This window comes from Rissa tridactyla, chromosome 2, assembly GCF_028500815.1.
Source record: "Rissa tridactyla isolate bRisTri1 chromosome 2, bRisTri1.patW.cur.20221130, whole genome shotgun sequence".
Taxonomy (NCBI): domain Eukaryota; kingdom Metazoa; phylum Chordata; class Aves; order Charadriiformes; family Laridae; genus Rissa; species Rissa tridactyla.
This window is the reverse complement of record NC_071467.1, coordinates 82,670,943-82,686,172: the sequence shown is the minus strand read 5'-3', so window position 1 is coordinate 82,686,172 and position 15,230 is coordinate 82,670,943.

Below are 15,230 nucleotides of genomic sequence, written 5' to 3'. Positions count from 1 at the left end.
CAGAAACACAAGCTGCCCGATTGCCTCATCCTGCCCTCAGGACACTGGGCTAGAGTTTGGAGAACTGAGGGCATATGCTTTCCATGAGAAGAACTGAGTGGGTTTGGCAAAAAAGGCTTCTGTATCTAGCATGAAGAATGCTGACTGAGAAACACAGCAGGACAAGCCAGCAGCATGAGAACATGCTAAGGGGTGACCAACAGGACTAGATACACAGACAAACATGGAGAAATTAGAAAGCAAGAGGGTTTTCTGGGATCTAAAGATACTGTTTATACTTTACTGAGCCAACAATAATACTACTACAGAAAAGTGCTCAGTCTACAAGAACACTGTGAGCAGTCAGGGAAGTTTCCTTTTAAACTATTGTTTACCTCTTTTCCACCAAGTAGATACAAGTTTTCCTTAGTTAAAGAAGTTTCTAATTGTGTTTTGTTTTCCAAGAAAATAAATCATTAGAAAGTAAATACTTTTTTTTTTTTTCTGGAGTTATGAGAGATGTTCTCTTTAAAGAATAGGGGCAGCAGCCTCCCTCAGAGCTCAGGATAGTGTTCGGTTTAGAAGAAATGAAAAAATACCAAATCCTGCTGATTCAGTACCTGCTAAATTTTATAACATCTTTTTCACCGCACATTTATTCTGGGCAGCTGTGGGCCATCTAACACAATTTTTTCTAACTGTCTCCCCCAGAACATATATCAAGTATTAATTTCTGATGTTTACAGCTCACTGACACTAAATTCACTAGTTGGAATCATGTCTGTGCTATCCTCCTTTCAACCATATGCAGATGGAAAAGGAAGGGAGCATGGAACTCAAAAGCTCTAACAAGGCAGTTAAGGATCTTTTAGGTGTCTCATAACAATGCTTGTAAACTAACTCCAAAAAATAATTGCTTCACTAAGTATAGCTTATTCTTATTAGTGAGTTCAACTGGAGTCAAAAATATTTCAAAATATTTCCTAGTAGCAACTAGTCTCCTAGTAGCCAGCTCCAGGAAGGTAGAAATGTTGGGTTTTTTTGTGACTTACCATCTTATTCTTGGTCAACAGAACTGTTTCCTGGATGAACAAAAGAGAATAGACAGCTTGCATTTGCAAAGATTTTATTTTATTTTATTTTATTTTATTTTATTTTATTTTATTTTATTTTATTTTATTTGGAAGTATCCTATGAATATGGTTTAATTAAGTCTTCTGCACTCTTCTGTGCAGTAGTTAATTTTAACTTCATTTTACAGTTAGTAACTGTGGTTCAGATTAACAAGTGTCTTCCCCAAATGAAAACTAAATAAGGCTCTACAATTTAAGAAATTGAATTGCAATTCCTTAACATTTAGCTATTAAGATTTCAACTGTATTACTTATATTATTTTTTATCTTTTATTATATCAACATAATAATTGGAAGTTTTATGAAGCTTGCAGTTATTCAGTAGTACTTTAAATGTTTGATAGACTAAAATTTTAATTTAGTTCATATAACTCAAAAATAGAGTTTTGCAATGTTGCAAACAAACTGAATGAAAATACTGGAGTTCATCAAACTACTGAAAAACTTTGGGTTTTTTTCCTTCTGAGTGATGATTGACTTCTCAGTGCTAGAATTTTTAGTTGAATTCCACTCTTTGAATAATTCTAGAAACAGCAAGAATATCACCCGGGTTTAATTAGTCTGAAGTTCAATGACACAATATGCAGTAATTAGGAGAAGGTAAATGTTAGTAGAAAAGCCTTACTGGTGCTAGTTGAAGGTTTCTCCCAGTAGCTTTGTCACAATGAAAGAAAGAAAATTTGTGTGCAAGTATCTGTTTTTGCACACATAAGAATATTTTAAAACATAGGGAAAATACCATTAAAACTAAGTCTTGGCTATTGATAAATATCGGAACCAAGAAAACATGATTGTTATTTACAAAAAGCTAGCTTTTCCTTTCATATTTAGTTCTCAGTACATTAAGATGACAGATTTCTTTATTAAAAGCAAATACAGCTATGTTTCTTATAGTTTCCATATTTATGAAAATACTCCTGGTACACTGTGGTATAAGTTATATCTTAAAAAGAGAACGGTAATTTATCCAGAGAAGCAATAGAAACAGAATATGAGCTATACAGAATTCTCCCGGCTAGTCAGTATAAAGTAATTTCAAGTAATAAAATTGAAAATTAGACTTTCAGTTACGAGTAACTGTTAGAGTGCTTGTGTTTGTAGATGCTGAGCTTAAGACAGAGTAAAAAATCTTACCATTGAAAGGTCAAGGTGCTGATTTTTTTCTGTAAATCAGACAAAGCAATGTCAAGGCAAAAAAATTGAGATTCTCCAGGCTGCTACTCATTTATGACATTTTTTTGCAATCCAGAACACAGATTTCTTAAGAAAATGAAGTAGTGAATAGTTAACCTGTAAACTCTATTAGTATTTATTTCAGAGAAGAGCTATCGTTAATTGTATGTTCATTGTAGTAGTACCAATACAACAGTGAATGTGTCAGTCTTGACCCAGAATTGATACTGAACAAAGCCTTTGATTTTTTAGGTCAAAGAACACACTTTTCACATTTGGTTTCCATGCATAATAAGGCAAGGTCCTGAATGGAAATCAGCTGCTGTACACCCATGTAAAAAGACTGACATGTGCCATTGCACTAACAATTACATTTTAAAATCATTGTAATAGTAAGTGGAAATACATAACTTTCCTAACTTACCCAATAGGTTAATAGGAAGTTCTTCCCATAATTATTATCAACATATTTCTACCCAATTGGTATATTACTATGGAAGACTGTTAGTATTTAGATGGGTCTGGGGAATGTTGTCATCCAAGGTAGGCTATCTTTACATCTTGTTAGCCACCTCTTGTACTCTATTCACTTGTTCTCCCAAATCCTGTGTTACTTTGAACAGTTCATTGCCGAGTGGTAGCATTGGCTCATGAGCAGCGAATGAACATAGAGAGTGACCATAAAGATGTATTTTTCATACCACAACTGCAATGACATCTTTGCATGCAAGAAAAAAGGAAATGATCTTAAATTTGCAGATTTGGGTAACGGAAAACTTTGAAAGATAAATTCAGGGGAAAGGAAAACCAGAAATTTATCTTGACAGATACATCTATTGAAATGAATGCAACAACTTTAAAAAAAACATAACATGAATGTTTGTCGTACACAACACATTAAATAAGGGTGCAAGGACCAATGTAATTTTTTCAGCTTTTTTTTTTCCTTCTTCCCCGACATAACATTTAAAGGAAGTTCAGAGTAATTAAGATGCATACAATTAAAAAATTCTACTGTAAGAAGCACCTTTCTGAATGTGCAATGTAATTTTATACATTTAAGTGTTAAGTCTTTGAAATGTAACAGGGACACTGAATACTAAAACCACTAATACACTCCAGCAGAAACATCGCGGTTGGAAAAGCAGCACTTATTTTAATAAAGAAGCATTGAAACAGAAGCAAGGTGCTAACTCAGCATTAAATATTTAATCGTATTTAAAAAAAAAGTTATAAGAAACAATTAAAAGGATCTAAGGAAGCAATTAGAAAAATGTCATTTCATCTGTGATAATTAAGTTTTTCTAAGTTTAAAATAGCAACACTTCCCAATTTAGATTACAGCTTATTTGCATAGAAATTCAATTGGGAGGGGGAGGTTGTGATGTTCCCCATGTTAGTAAGCAGGAAACACTCAAATAATTTGATAAAATGCACTAGAAGAAGAATGTGAGAAAAACAGAAAGTAATCATCAGATTTCTCAAATTTCATATTTCATAGTTGTTTCAACTTGAGAATATCCAGTTTGGTTAGATTAGTTCTGAAAAATCCAAATACTGCACTTCATTAGCCAAAAACAGAGCAACAATTTACAAAGTGCACGGGTTCATTTTTATAGTGGGTACAGTCGCAGCTTTGTACATGAAAATGACGAAGAGGTTTGCAGTAGATAAAGAAGATAAAGATGCTCTGGACCATCCACACTTTTGGAATTGTAACTGGAAGAGATTCTAAGAAAAGGAAAGGGAAAAGGGAAAGGCAGATGGGATAAGAATATTCTTTTACCTACATGTCTTAAAGAGTACTGGTTGTTAGTAGGTATTGTTATTTCTTCAAAAGAGCCCGTGTATACACAGACATAGGTCACTTCAGGCACTTCTGGTAGCAACACTTGGTTAAGCATCTCAGTGTCTCCTAATCAAGTCACAGTTGCTAACATTGCCTTATAGAAGGCTTTGTCAGTTTTGTATGCCTAAATAATCGTGTAGTGCTTAGTGAAGTCACAAAACTCTACACACCTCTTATTGCATCACAAAACTCTACACACAACTACTACAGAATTTTCCTGTTCTTAAATAGAATGCAGTTTGTTTGTTGTCAGTTTGACAAAAAGTCTGTTCACAGCCAGAGATCCACTGGAAGAAATGCTGCAAGGAAATGGCAGAATCCTGACGCACCCCACCACCGCCACCACACAAAAAACTCGTCTATGAGATGTCCAAAAGGAAAAAGTCATTCTAACACTCCAAACACCAATGTTATGTAGTTTAGTCTACTGCTATTAATAGCAGTATTGTAGTGTATATTGTAGTGCTAGAGCTGTGCTGGGGCTACATGAATTACTGAGTAGCAGTTGAAAGCAGGAGAAATTGGCTAAAGTCTATAGATAGGTTAGAGTGGGGCGTAAAGGTTGAACTCGGCTTCTCAGTTCACTCGTTTCCCTTTAACTATGAGGTCACAATGTATCGTTACGTGAGATCATCACAGTCCCTTTGTCTGGGGCTTTGAACCTATTGGAAAAGGTTTAAAAGGCTCAGAACAGAATGAGCTCTGAATTGACAGCAGAGAGACACAGGTTTCCTGTCCTGCAGCTAGTTTCATTCTTTATTTAAAATGGAGCAACTTCAACAAGAGAAGTGCTGTTTTGCTCACTTCAGCCACCCTTTACCCTCACACACATTTTCCATCCCAGAAAAACATATTGCATGACTACTCAGTTTTTGTAGGCACCACTGTATAATTCCGATGAAGTCTACATAGAAGTGGAGCACCAGCACTAGCTCTGCTGGACCACACAGATTCTAAATATTCCATTTAAAGCTGGCAAAACTGCATGCCAGCTGGAATGATACCATAGGAAACTGGGGAACCATAAAAAACCAGAAGATCTCAGATCTTCTGTAGAAATATGGGATATATTGGGTCTAAAATCTTAGGAAAGTTGGGACAAAACTTTTTATTTGACTGGACCTGGACCACAGACCACCACTATTTGATAGACACTGAACTGCATATTCACAGAACTGTCTCTTTGAGTTGGAAGAGGTGGGAGTCCAGCAATATTAAGGTACAGGAAAAAAGGTAGATGACCATACCATCATCATATGCTTTTGCAGATTTTCCCATTCATTCCTCGGCATTTTCCATTTGAAAATACTTGATTAATTTGAGATCATAAGTAGTTCAGAGAAAATCAAGCTAGTACTTTTTTATAATCAAACCCCTTCTTTTAGTAAAGTATGACTTAAATTATAATCAACAATGTGCCTAGAGTAGGAATATAAGATGCCATCAAATACATCAAAACATAAAGAACTAAATAATAGTTTGTTCTGTTGTTAAAGCCTGCACTTATATAATTGATCACTCTCCATTTTTGTGCCCTTTGTAAAGGGCTATAAGTTCCTTTGAATTCTACAAAATCTAATACAGGGATATTGTAGTAACTAACAGTGTTTCAGAGTCAGAGTGACCACTCATGCTATAAACTCATTTTGTACTTGACATGGCCTCAGATAAATAGCATCTATGGATTCATCTCAACCATTCTCATATCACATCATAATATTGCACATGGCCCATCAGTGTGCACTGCTTCTAGGCAGTAGTTAAGAAGATAAATTGTTTCTTTTCTTGTTACTACAAAGCATATGATAGCAAATGTTTGCAGTAAAAAGTTTTGTAAATTACTAGAATAACTAGCAGTAGTCAGAGTTGAATTTTGCAGCAAGCCACCTGAGAGCCATTATAAGAACAATAATAATAAAAAATTGCTTGAAACTTCCAAAACAGGAATATATCTGAAATTTACAAACCAGCAGACAAGAATAATTTATATTTTTAAATGTCCTTTAGTATCTTTTGCATCAGCAGCAACTTTCTTTTATGCTGTAGTAGAAATACCCAGGACTGGGTTAGAAAAGTCCAAATACAAAATAATTAATTGAAAAGCTTTAAAACTGCCTGAGTGACACTAAAATATTAATAAAAAGAGAAGCTCATATTGCTTATTGTCACAGTTTGGGCTCTGCAACAGAAAGTTGGCTCTGCTCCACCCCAAACCAGGACACTTATCCAAGAAAAATGCTCCTTGTTCAGCTGATTGGTTTGCCTTTTGCACATTGTGGACGGGGATCATTCTTTGAGAATAGCTTGCAAGGGATGCAGTAAAACACTATGCAGAGGGAAGAGGAAGCACAACACAAATAAAGAACCACTACAGACTTTGCAAAACAGATGTCATAGCAGAACTTGTCCTTGATTGCCATTTCTTTTCTTCTGACAGATGTATTTCATTGCCATGGCATGATCAGATTTGACTTGGAAACTTCTTATTTTATACTGTTTCAGCTCTCAGATATCCTGTTTTCTTTTCTACAATGTTTATTTTTGCTGGTCTGGTATTTAAAATTCAAATGTTTCCTGAAAATTACCTTCTTCTAGTGTTACATCAGTAGTACACACTGTCTTGACCCACACCTTTAAAAACCATATGCTACGGCAGAACATATTCTACCAGTATCACACAAATAGAGTAGCACTGTCACAGCTCAGCCCTTCCTCACACTACCTTCTTCCTACTTTCTAATAGGCAGATTTATTAGATCAAATTTTCTTTTCTGGGGCAGGACTCCACTGAAAAGGTATTTTTTTCTGGACACAAGAGGTTAAGTGCCTCTCAGCTGAGGAGGGCACTGAATTCAGGTTCTCCGTATAAAAGCATCATCACCTTTGTGCTACTGCATAAGAGCAACAGGCAACACCACTTGCTATTTTTCGTAAAAGGAGATACGCGTATTTCTCCTCTCACTCTGAACACACTTTCTGGATTGACCAGGGGGGAATGCCTACACAGAGGTTTCCATCTGAAAACAGATGGGTATGACGCATTAAGCTGCTTAGTGCTACCAAGTTGGGCAAGATTTGGAAAAGAATTGCCTGTACTAGCAGAAAGTCACTGGGAAAAGTTCAAGCGCCTACAGGTATTAAATTCCTACAAATCCACAAAACATTGTGGTTTTGAGGACTGTGTCTGGTATTTGAACTAGGTGCCTGCATCCATCCTAAATCCTTTGTGGATTTTAGTATATAGATTTAAGTATTACTGGTCATGACTTCTTCTTTCTGCTGCCTCTAAATGCAATCAGGTGAAGATCCCTCTAGTCCTTTGACAGCCTGCAACTTCCCACTTATAGAACAATGGCATACCCATTTTGTTAGAAAAGTCATAATTTTATGTTAAAAAAAAGTTATTTCTACTATATGTTGAGATGTCCAGAATCTGTCCTTATAAAAGTGTAGGTTTTCTTTGTGCATTTTACAGCTAAATTTTTATGAAGCAGTTTAACTTTCTTTCCTGTTTTGATTAAATGGCCTATAACAGACATATGACAGATTTTCCTCTCTCTGTAGCTTTGTTATTTCACAGAGGCATCAAATTTTACAGTTCATAGTTATTAGTAATTTTAAAAGTGGTAACAGTCTCCTTATAAGGCAGTTCCCCTTCTCACTTTTTCTTTATTCTCTTTGACTCTTTTTTTTTACTACTATGACCTTCCTACACAGGTTAAAATTGGGGTTTAATATTTTAATAATATTATAATCATCATTTTCCCTCAAATCACTAACTAAAAGCCAAAGTTAGTTTAGCTTTGGATGGGTAGGACATAAAAAGTAAACCCAAAAAGAGAGTGCCTTATGTGGGAGAACAAGCAGGCTAGTTTTGAGAGATTATTAAAATGGAGATTGTCTTATTTACAAAGACTTCTGTCATAATCCCCCATAGCCTCTACAGACACTGCATTTTCATATTGGGAGGTGAAAGAGGCGAGGCAGAAAAAAGCTTTTCTTATCTCTCTGTAGACTGCTGTTTTATTGACAAAAAGCTGGTATTTGTTAAAAATAGCAGGCATAGTGCATTTCCTCAGGTGTAAGTGAAAACATGGTTTTGGTCCAGTAAATGCCTCAGCACTGAAAATTCAAACATTTGAGTGTAATTAATGAATAAAAGGACAAATCTCTGTGATGAAGAAATCAGGAAATTCTGCACAAATGTAGTTCTCTAAGAAAACCACTGATTTAGTTGAAATATTTTTAGGCTCATTAAACCCAAAAGATAAGGTTACTAATACCAGATAGTGTTTTTATTAAAGCAGGAATCAGTTTTAAATACATTCTTCTCATGTATCAGGAACTTCAATGCACCTTTACTGCCCTGATAAATATTAAATTGGGGCCATCAGAACCTGGCATAATCCTCTGAAATTCGGAAAGCTAACTGATAATGAAGTGAAAAAGAAAAATCACACAGTACCATCTGCTATGATCTTTGCTTAATATGGCAGATTACATTTTATGACCAGAAAAAGCTCTCCAAAATTTAAAATGTGACCTTCCAGTAATGCAGGCTGTGTGAAAAGAATTAATAGAATTAAGATGCTGCAGAGAAAAAAACTCAAAAACTAGATGCAAAGAAACAAAAAAGAAAAAGAAATAATGTGAGACAATAAGGGGTGCCGGCGTACAGTTTACAGTAACTGTCTACTTATCCTTTTAAATATATAAGTGGGTACACAATTAATGAAATCTCTGGATAACTGCTACCTGTGATGCAATAGATGCTTACACACTAAACATCATACCTCGAGAAAACAATTACGATGCTTTTTCTCAGGTATTAGGAAAAAAATGTACAAAGACCGATTCCTTCATTGCTAAGATTTATCCAGACCTCCATCGTAACAACAATTTTCTAATTACCTTTGATTTCTGAATATGAGGGAAAAAGTTTTAGAAGAAAAAGCAGGTACCCCCCATCTTCCTTATGTTGCTAATATAAAAAGAAATTGTGTATAAATCTGACAGAAATATTTCAGAATTCTTCTGTAACCCTCAAGAAGCGTCAGTGGATGATAACTGCAATCAATCAGTCAGTGTAAACCTTGCAGTGCCTACACACTGGATTTCAGTACAGTGCTGTCAGAAAGTCAATACTAACTTTGTGCAACTTTTCTACTAGGGACTCTCTCTAATCAAGTGAGCCAAATACCAGCTTTTCAAATTTGTTCCCTTCCATGAAAGCTCTCTGTGAGTTTATTTTTTAGAGGAGAATTGTCCATCGCTTTCAGGAAAACATGCTTAACTTCTGCATTTTAAAATGGACACTGAAATTTAAATTGGTATTTCCCTTCAAAAGTTCTCACATTTCCCTTGTCCATTGTATGTTAACTTCAAACTGGTAAGCATTTCCAAAATTTGTTGTGATATCTGTATAACCAAATTTAGTGGGAGACAACAGACACTGTGGACTCGAAAAGAGCACTGAAATGAGGAGGAAGATTTACAGGTGAGATAAAGGAATAAAAAAGAGTCCTTAATGTATAGTTATGTGGAAGCTCTCATACTAATTTCATCTGTGCTCTGAGCCAGTGGGGCACAAGCCACTTCTGATTTGAATCACACAGCTGCATTAGTAAGGGCAGATACGATGCTAGTAAGTCCACCTGAAAAACAAACTTTGCAGCATGGCCATTATTACATGCTTATATGTTCCTATCACTGCTGAAAATCATACCTGTGGGATGAGAAATGGCTCTTGGCAGAGCAGACCAATCTGACCAGCAGTTACAGCTGAACAAAAAGATCTCATTATAGAAATAAAGCTGGTGACTATCTGGCTTCTATCTGGCTTGGCTAACACAATTCAGCTCTAGAGTCAGGAAAGTAGGTATTTGTAGATGAGAAAAAACTGCTTATACTGCAAAAAAATATCAATGATGTTCAAGATGTCACTGGCACTGTCGATCCCTGAACAGACACACATTGTTCTTTTAAAAATGATAAGCTAAAAAAACGTAGGGATGTGTTTAATTTACAGCTAATATGTGTGACGCATTTATAAAAATATATGCACATTTAAATGTACATGTGACTACTGAAAGCATGGAATACTAATATTGAAACAATTCTAAGTACAAATTTAGTATCTAATTAGCTGTCACATCACACAAACTAAGTTTTTTTCAGAACAAATATAACTTTAAAACACTAAGTAAACTTCATTTACTCATTGTATAGCTTTCCTGAAGGCTGTGCAAAATGATGTCCTTTTTATTCACACTGCAATTTTAAATGTTTTTACATACTTCTGATACAGCTGCACAAAGATCATGAAGTTGAATATACCTTTAAAAATTCTAATTATTTTCCCACATTTCTGTATACTTATTGTTACAATGTGTAAACAGTGTAAATCAATGTTTTTCCCAAACATATAATTCCATGTCTTTAACTACAATAATATTATCTGTGGCACAACACTTGAAGAAAAGATCAAATACAAGTTATATCACAAAGTACATACCCATTTTAAAATACCTGATGTTTTAATAAGATTCATAAACAAGGTAATGCTGAACACACAGTACTACATTTGAGAGCTCAAATTTTGACCTGCCTTAAAATATACTCCCCTACAAAATTAAAAAAATGAAACTGCAACTGTTACAACTGGAATTATGTTCAACTTGCTTTACTGGGAAAATAAAACCAAACAACAAAACCCCCAAACACAAATCCAAATTAAACTAACTGACTTTTAACTAATTTTTCAAGCAAACTTTGAATCAGTCTTTAAGTAATTGAATGAGTTAATATTATTTAGAGTTTGAACATTGGTATGATTTCTTTGAGACAGTTGTTAAAAGGCAACTTGTGATTTCTGTAATTGTAACTAAACTGTCATAATCTTCTCATCAAATAAGTTTTAAAACCTTAAAACCTTAATTTTAATTAAGGATACTTTTAGCTTAGGATATTTACAAGTTATTTATAGACAAAATAGCCAGATACATACAGGTGGGGATATTTTTTGATTGTCTCAGACAATGAGAATATAATAGAAACAGTTTTAGGAGGAACAATATTAATTTACACACACTAGTGCACAAACTAGTAAATGGCATGGCAATATAGAAGTATGAGGTGTTTTTAGGTTTGGTAAAATGTAATATATAGTGCACCAATACATGTTCTAACTCAAATTTCTACCCCCCAACAGTCACAATCACTAAACTTGCACAGTAGAGATCAGAATTTATGCTTTTATATATTTTTTATATATTTCAGTAGAAATTAATATTATTTTCTAATTTTATTTGAGAATTTTATTTTAGTTTAGCTGTTTTGTTCATTCCTTATTCTAGATTCATGTGACACTTTGTACCACAACCAAAAAAGGTCCCTATATTACTTTCAGTGGCTAAAACATACTGTGACTTTAAAAATAGACTAACTTCCTGTAATGCTTATTTAACAGTAAAGACAGCAGAGACTGAGTATTGCAGAAGCCAAACACTAAATGAAAGGTCTTCAAGAAAAGGCAAAGGAGAAGTTAGGATCGCAACTCCCATTAGCAGTTAATGAAATAGGTTACCAGGAGAATTATCAGGATACCACTTTCTTGGCAATTGCAAAAAAAACGCTTGACGGTCCTATTTGCAGATGAATGCCTGCTGGCAGGAGATGTACTGGTTATTTTTTGATGCTTTTTCTTCTCAGATGCAATTGCACAGGGCAAACTGACAGGTCAGAACTAGGACACACATTGCTTTCTTTCAAAGGAGGAGAGAGTGCGTATGTGCGCCTATGCAAGACAGAAATTTTCTGGGAAGAGTTAAATACTACTTTAGTATAATGAAAAAAATTACTGAGTATTATTTCTTCATTAAGGTACAGTAATATCTCCTTTCATTCTCTGGAAATGTTTCCTCTGCAAAAAGCCCAAGTAGGCTATATGTCTCACCTAGTCACTGTAGAGAATTTTAATAATCTTCTAACAGCACTCAGAATTTAGCCTTCTCTGTAATGTTTTAGGGGTCATTTTTACCTCTATTTTTATTCCCTTCCACTGGGAACATGGAGAAACTGATTTCATTTCAAGAAGGTGCTAATTAAAACATAGCTATTTATTGAATTTGGAAAATTTTGCACCCAGAAACTAGAGCCCATGAGGCCACTTTTTGAACACCTTTGTCACTGGCCCATGTGAACAGAAAGCCTAACATCAACAGCCATTACAAGATAAAAAAAAATAAAAAAGTGTAAAGCTGTAGTATTTACTATTTTCTAGCACTTTGCTTGTGCTAATTCTCATTGAAGGTATGCCTTTGGACACATGGATAAATAAATCTTGAACTTCCTACTGCTGTAGTAAAGATACACTGTCACCAAAGACACAAAACAATATTGCATGATCTTTTATACTTCAATGAAAAAAGCTATGTAGCTCTATATGAAGAATAAAATGAAACAGCTGGTAGATACGTAACACAGTACATGGTCATTACTTTTCTTAATATGAGCCATCAACAACAGTCGGAAGGAAAAAATACCTTCCTAAACTTTTGGCGTTCTTATACTGCAATTAAACTCAAACACTACTATGAAAACCAAAGAAAAATAAACTTCTGGGAGGATGTAAAACAAACAAAAAAAACCCTTTTATCAATTGAAACTAGAACTGGGACTACAATTCTGTGCAAGCTGTGACTTTATAATGCATTAAACATATCATGCTAGCAGAAAACATTAATTAGAGCTGAACAAAAAGATCACAATGAATAATTTACTCAATGAACTTAGCATCTTCTTCAGCTTGCAGTGCGACTGTGAAAACATAATGATTTCTTCTGTTGCATTTTGGTGTTTAAAAATTCTGAACAATTAAAATTATTCTCTGTAAGGCAACTGTTAAAAATTATTATACTTCACACTGAAAGAAAAAACTTTTCTCACAAATAATATGGCACCTTGAATAGGTGAACCACACAACATAGCAGGTTTTGCAAACAAGTGCATTGAACAGAGGTAAGAACGCTGGAAAATTCTCCCTAAATTCATAAGGTTGTTACTTCTGCATGATAACAGTCTTGAAAATCTATGAATTCTTGAAGTCATTGGGCAGGGAAGCAAAGTATCTGGAAAACTTCAGACTGTCTGTTCTCTGCCCATAAAGCAAAATGGTGACACTGAACTTGTGTAATACAACTAGAATTTATTTGCAATATCTAGAAAGTAAGCAGCAGGTACGTCACATAATATAAAGTTTATAATGAATGTTCTTATGAGTTACTAAAGTTTGATTCTTTTGTTTTTTCATGGTGTGAGAAAATGAGTATAGGATTGTGACACTGAAGAAATAAGTTAATTTAATTCATAAATTCAGAAGAGAGACAATGTAAATAATCTATTCTACAGTGACCATATGAATTATTTTCACATTAATAAAAAATAAGAAACAGCACCCCGACCCTAAATGTCTTGCAAATTTCTCATTTGAGTTATCTATTAATTGGAGTGATTATGACTCATTTTACAATTTCAGAGTTTAGTCAGTTAGAAGACACCCAGCTAAAAAGTAAAATTACAAAACAGAGAATTGGTTCTGTTTTACCTCAAACCAGGACATAGGTGCCAGATGATACATACAATAACTTAAAAGGATTATAAACAAATAAGTACATATCAATAAGCAAGAATAATTAGACTAATATGCTCAATTTTTTTTCCGAGCTTATTAAACCCAAAATATTACAGTGATCAAATTGCCACCTAAATTAATATTAAATTAATGACAACAATGAAATCAATAAAAAAATATTCAAAATAAAACCCCACAAAACCAATATTAGAAAGAATGAATGTTCTGGGAGAACTTAAGGAATAACCTATTTCCTCTCATTCTAAAGCTGGTATTTGCATCATTACTGAAAACTTTTAAGACCACTGTAAAGTTCCAAACTTTGATTCATCAGTAGCATTCTGAGATTGTGAGCATAAAAGAGGTAATATTGTTAAGCTGTAATCAAAAGATGAGACATTTAATTTTTCACAGAGAATTCCTGCCCGAATGCACCCTGTTTTATACAGCAGAACAAAATGATGGATATAATGCTGTGACAGCAACTATGTAAAGGTTTCAGTCAAAATTTTACTGTATTTTATTAATTTTTTGTAATCTTATTTCTAAACATTGTAATTGCTGCTTACCATTCACATTCATAGAACATTTTATGCAGTACTTTTGCTCAAATCTTGCCTGGATAGTAAGACTAATTTTTAGGTGGAACAGGATGCTACAGAGGCTGCTACAAAACCAAAAAACAACCACATGGGGCAGAATTTTTCTACTGGATTTAGCTGGGATGGAGTTAATTTTCTTCATAGTAGCTGGTGCAGTGCTGTGGACCAAAACAATGCTGATAACACACCGATATTGTAGCTATTGCTGACCGGTGTTTGTACAGTGACAAGGCTTCCTGTTTCTCACACCTCCTCTGGGAGGGGACACATCCAGGATAGGTGACCCCAACTGACCAAAGGGATATTCCATACCATATGGTATCATGCTGAGCAATAAAAGCTGGGGAAAAGAAGGAGGCATGGGGGACTTCCATGGTTATGACATTTGTCTTCCCAAGTAACCGTTATATATGATGAAGCCATGTTTTCCAGGAAAGTGGCTGGACATTAGCCTGCTGATGGCAAGTAGTGAATGAATTCCTTATTTTGCTTTGCTCGTGAGTGCAGCTTTGCTTTACCTAATAAACTGTATCTCTACTGACAAATTTTACCGATGCTTTTACACTTCTGATTGTCTTCCTCATCCCACTCTGGGGGCAACTGAGCAAGTAGCTGTGTGATGCTCCCTACTAGGGTTAGCCCAGAACACCTTTATACACAGCTTGCCTGTCTGTCAAAATGTGTGGTGTGCAGTTTAACAGAGCTGCTCCATGGGCTCCCTTCACTGCAAGTGAAGTTTAAGAGTGATAATGCCAACTGCTGTAAGCATAGAGGGAAATTTCTCTCTCAGGCAGCACACAGTTTGTTTAGAGGGCTGCAAGCCATGAGGTGGTGCATGGCAGTGAACATTCACATTTTACTCA